The sequence below is a fragment of the Gorilla gorilla genome, chromosome 23 (genome assembly GCF_029281585.2).
Source record: "Gorilla gorilla gorilla isolate KB3781 chromosome 23, NHGRI_mGorGor1-v2.1_pri, whole genome shotgun sequence".
NCBI lineage: Eukaryota > Metazoa > Chordata > Mammalia > Primates > Hominidae > Gorilla > Gorilla gorilla.
The window spans coordinates 33,095,698-33,101,851 of NC_086018.1; positions in this window are offsets into that span (position 1 = coordinate 33,095,698).

Sequence of the window (6,154 nt, forward strand, 5' to 3'; positions counted from 1 at the left end):
TCAGCTTTTCAAAGAGCTCTGGGGCATAAAAAACATAATAATAAAGAATCTCTGTCAGACATATCTGACTCAGATCTTGACAGCTTCATATTCTAGCTATGAGGACTACAGACTTGAGAGAAGATCAAGGATAACTATTTTAGAAAGGTAAAATAAAAAAATATTGCTATGGTTTGAATGTGTCCCCCAAAAAACGTGTGTCAGAAACCTAATCACCGTTGTAACAGTGTTAAGAGATAGAACTTTTAAGAGATGATTAGGCCATGAGTCTCTGTCCTTATGAATGGATTAATGTTGTTATTACCAGAATGTGTTCCTTATGAAAGGATAAGTTCAGAATCTCTCTCTCTCCACCCCCCAACCCCCGGCACCTTCTCTCCCCTTCTCTCCTCCACTCCTCCACCTTTTTCCTTCCACCATGGTATGACACACCTTGACAGCAAGAAGGCCCTCACCAGATGCCAGTCCCTTGTTCTTGGACTTCCCAGCCTCCAGAACCATGAGCCAATAAATTTCTTTTCATATATTAATTACCCAAGCTGTGGTATGCTGTAATAGCAGCACAAAATGAACTAAGGAAAATAGAAAATGAACAAATGCCCAAGTTTTATTTAGCTCATTAATTAATGAGAGAACTGCTAAGATGTCATAACCAGCTCAAAGGTGAACATGCACACATATTAAAGGAACAGACAAGCATACAGGCAATCAGGAATGCTGAAATGAATTACAAATAAAGAAAAACAAGAGTCAATAGCCATAGGGAAACAATCAATTTCATCTCCACCAAGCATGACTTATTTGCATTTCTAGTGACAAGAATCACTTTCATTTCTAACCATTCTCTACTCATTGAAGTTGAAAAATAGCTCAAAGATAATAAAGATGCAGATATTCTGAAAGAATGTGCTAGACAAAATACCCTGTAATCTTTATGGGCCCTTTTCAAAATCTTTCAAAAATTTGTACCCGCATAAAGTTACTTTGTCTATCTGAATCTCACTTTCCTCATCCATTAAATGGGGATGACAAGACCTGCCTCAGAAGATTGCTGTGAAGATTATATTAGATGATGTGCGTATAGTTTTGTGCGAATAAAACACTTTATGAGTGTAGGAAATCTTTATTGCTTTTCAAGCTCCTCTAGAACTCAAGTTTAAAAGCCGATATCTGTAAAGTGTTTTGAACTAGAGTAACATTTCTTTAATATCCATTCACCTTTTATAGTTCAATTTCTTAAAAGGCTAACCCGGAGGCCAAGTTGGGTGGATCACGAGGTCAGGAGATCGGGACCATCCTGGCTAACACGGTGAAACCCCGTCTCTACTAAAAATACAAAAAATTAGCCGGGCGTGGTGGTGGGTGCCTGTAGTCTCAGCTACTAGGGAGGCTGAGGCAGGAGAATGGCATGAACCCAGAAGGCGGAGCTTGCAGTGAGCCAAGATCATGCCACTGCACTCCAGCCTGGGCGACAGAGCAAGACTCCATCTGGAAAAAAAAAAAAAAAAAAAAAAGGCTAACCAAGCAATAGAAAATGGGCAAAAAGCAAAAATAAGAGATTCACAGGAAAAACATACAAATGGATACTAAACATATGAAAATATTCTCAACCTCACTCATAATTAAAAATGTAAGTAAGTTAGTAATGAAATATATTTTTAACCCTTCAGATTGGCAAATATTTAAAATGTTGGTGAGGAATTGATGAAACAGGCACTCTCATATATAAGAAAGTGTGAATTAGTAAATCATTTTTGAAGACAGTTTGGCATCAACTATTAATATTCTAAATTCAAATATCTTGACCTGCTAATTGTATTTGCAAGAATTTATCCAATAAATACACACGTATATAAACACTGTATATAAGAATGTTCACCAAGGCTTTATAATAGCAAAAACTAGAAACCATCTAAATAGGACACTGGTTGAGTCTATTGTAATATATTCATCTGGCTGTTAAAAACAAGAGATTGTAATGTACCTCATGAGAAATTACCATTAGATATGTCATTAAATAGAAATATCAAGCTGCAGAACAGTATTATGATCTCACTTAAGAAAAAAATCATAATGATATCTTTATAAAAACAACCTTTTGTATAAATGTATGAGGTACAAGTGCCATTTTGTTACATGCATAGATTGTATTGTGATCATCAAGGCTTTTAGGGTATCCATCCTTCAAGTAATGTACATTGCACCCATTAAGTAATTTTCTCATCATCTATCCCCCGCTCACCCCCTCATCCTTTCAAATCTCCATTGTCTATCATTCCACTTGCTATGTCTATGTGTACATATCTTTTAACTCCCACTTATGAGTGATAAATGCAATATTTGTCTAACTGTGCCTGACTCCACTTAGATAATGAGCTCTAGTTCCACCCATGTTCCTGCAAAAGATATAATTTTATTCTTTTTTATGCCTGAATAGTATTCCATTGTGTATGAACATTACATTTTCTTCATCCAATCCTCCAGTGACAGACGCTTAGGTTAATTCCATATCTTTGCTATAGTGAATAGCGCTGCAATACACATATGAGTGCAGGTATCTTTTTGATTTATTGATTTCTTTTCCTTTGGGTAGATACCAAGTAGTGGGACTGCAGGATTAAATGGTAGCTCTATGTTGAGTTCTTTGAGAAGTCTCCATGCTGTGCTCCATGCTTGTACTAATCTACATCCTTTATAGGCCAGTGGTTTTTGCATAAGTCAGTTTCTGCTCCATATCAAACTACACCAAAATTTAGTGGCCTGAAACAGCAATCGCTTCTTTGGTTCATAGTTCTGTGGCTTGACTAGGTTCTTCATCTGGTGTGGGCTGATTCAACTGATCTCAGCTGGTCAATCTATGGCCACTGGGTGATCTAGGATGACCTCACTCACAGGTCTGGGTTGGCAGGCTGTTAGCTGAGGTAACAGAGTGAGTGGGCCACATGGCTCTCATCAGCTTCTTCATTTAGGAGTCACTGAATTCCAGCAGCACAAAAGCAGAAGCTAGGAAAGACTCCTGAAGCTTAAGGCTCAGAATTCATACATCACTCCTGTTGCATTCTACTGGTTAAAGCAAGTCACAAAACCAGCTCAGAGTGAAGGTATGGGAAAGTAGATTCCTCCTCTTTGTGGGAAGTGCTGCCGAGTGCCATTCTGTATTGGCATGTTTTCACACTGCTATAAAGAACTACCCCAAACTGGGTAATTTGTAAAGGAAAGAAGTTTAATTGATTTATAGCTCAACGTGGCTTGGGAGGCCTCAGGAAACTTACAATCATGGCAGAAGGGGAAGGGGAAGCAAGTCACCTCCTTCACGTGGCAGCAGGAAGGAGAAGTGCTGAGTGAAGGGGGAAGAGACCCTTATAAAGCCATGAGATCTCATGAGAATTCACTCACTATCATGAGAACAGCATGGCGGAAACCATTTACCTCCACCCGGTCTCTCCTTTGACACGTGGGGATTATGGGGATTATAATTCAAGATGAGATTTGGGTGGGGACACAAAGCCTAACCATATCACATGCCTTGTTTACCACCCACCATGACTCTCAATGCCCATCTCATCCAGACCTCTTCCCTGAACTCTCCTGACAGCTACACTTGTATGTCTGTCTAATAGGCATTCAAGCTTAACATGTCTATGTACAAACTCTATGAACTACCCTCCCCAAACCTGCTTCTTCCTCAGCCTTCCCCCTCCCAGCAAATTGCAATGACTTTCTTCTAGCTGCTCAGGTTAAAATCCCAACAGCATCCTCAATAACTCTCTTTTCTAATCAACTAGCAAACCCAGCATTCAACCCCACCTCCCTGACACCAGACACCAGTGTGTGTGCTCTAATGCCCACAGACACTCCCTAGTCTCCCTGTTCTCACCTTGCCCACTGGGCTCTATTCCTCACTTGACAGCCCAAGAAATCTTTGTAAAATATGAGTGAGATCACACCTCTCAGAACCCTAAGTTCTTTTCTGTCTCAATAGAAATAAAGTCAAAGTCAAAGTCCTTCACATGGCCAGCTTGGAAGGCCCTGGGTCTCCTAACACTTCCCCAGTGCTCTCTGCCCCAGCCATGCTGGCCTCCTGCCCACCTGCTGATCCAAGGCACAAATCATCCTGCCCCAAGGCTTTTGCACTTACCATTTATTCATTCTGCCTGAAGCGTCCTTCTCCAGCTATTTGAACAGCTCACTCCCTCACTTTCTCTTGTCTTCCCTCAAATACCACCCACAGATCAACCCCCACACACTATCATTCTCTAGCCCTATACCCCACTTTATTGTTTTTATAACACGTATCAACACCTGATATATTATACATTCATTTATTTACTTATTGTCTATCTCCCGAAAGTAGAATGCTGGTTCATTTTGAGGAACCAAAACGGGGCCTGGCACATTGTAGGCACTCAATATTTGTTCTATGCACATGCAGTGTGCACACACATGTGCATGTGTCTATTTAGGCATAGAAAATTTCTAGATGAATACACAAAAAAACCATGACAACAATTACATCCAGGGAGTGAGCTGGAAGTATCATGCGATAGAGACAGAAATGTTTATTTTCACCGATGACCCTCAGTGTTTGAATTTTTGCTGTTAAGTCTATAATTCTATAAATTAAAATGTTAATAAATAACAGAACAATTAATGATGTTTCTCTCCTATCTTTCACATTTTACAATTTTACATTCTGCTACCAAAGAAAATGTTAGTCTGCCTCTTCTGGTGCTGGAGGGGTCTCCCATGGGGAGTGGGTGGGGGGTCAGCCAATTAGCCATTCCAGCAAATAACAGGAGGGAGAAGTGAAGGGCTGGAAGGGGTTATCCAGAGGAGGGAGAGCAGGACTCAGGGGACAAGGAGAAGCGAACAGGGAACTCTGGGACCCAAAGCAAAAGGAGATCAGGTCCACTCACAGAGAAAAACGGCAGGCCTAGAATTAGAGAAAAGAAGCCCTCCCACCCAAGAAACAGCTCTTACCCATAGGATTACACATAGGATGGTTTGTAAAGTAATCTCAGGGGCATAAAGGCAGAGGATGAGCAGAAAAAAAAAACCACCTCCAGCCTGGCATGATGGCTCACGCTTGTAATCCCAGCACTTTGGGAGGCCGAGGCAGGCGGATTGCCTGAGGTCGGGAGTTCAAGACCAGCCTGGCCAACATGGTGAAACCCTGTCTCTACTAAAAATACAAATAAATACAAAATAATACAAAAAAACACCCATCTCTACTAAAAATATGGGCGTGGTGGCAGATGCCTCTGATCCCAGCTACTCCGGAAGCTGAGGCAGGAGAATTGCTTGAACCTGGGAGGCAGAGGTTGCAGTGAGCCGAGATGGCACCATTGCACTCCAGCCTGGGCAACAGAGGGAGACTCTGTCTCAAAAATAAATAAATAAGTAAATAAACAAACAAACAAACAAAACACCTCCTGTGGAGATTAGGCCAGGGAGCTGGTTCACTGCTTCTCAGACAGATACACATACAGACAATGGCAATGCCTCAGCTGAGGCCTCTAATCAATATCTGAGCAAGATGTTACAGGGGAACCAAGGCAGTGGTGGGGTGGAAAGAGGATTGGGTTCTGGTGTCCTTTTCATAAGCAAGTCATCCGCAGAGTTCGGCAAAACACAGGATTCACTTGACAAGGTTTTGAGCCCCTGCTCTGTGCTCAGAGCTTTTATTTAAAGCTTTCTGGCTCCCCCCACCCCCCCCCCTTTTTTTTTTTTGAGACAGAGTCTTGCTCTATCGCCCAAGCTGGAGTGCAATGGCACGATCTTGGCTCACTGCAACCTCCGCCTCCCAGGTTCAAGGGATTCTCCTACCTCAGCCTCCCGAGTAGCTGGGATTACAGGCGCCCACTGCCATGCCTGGCTCATTTTTGTATTTTTTAGTAGAGATGGTGTTTCACCATGTTGGTCAGGCTGGTCTCAAACTCCTGACCTCAGGTGATCCACCCACCTTAGCCTCCCAAAGTGCTGGGATTACAGGCAGGAGCCAGTGAGCCCGGTCCTACCTGGCCCCTCCTAATCGCCAAGTCTAGACTCCTGAAATGAAAGAGACTCTTTTATGGTTGTGACAAAAACTGGCTTAAGCTCTGACTTCAGCCAGACATTATAAGTTCAAGTAACTGAAAAGTCCAATTAGGGCAGG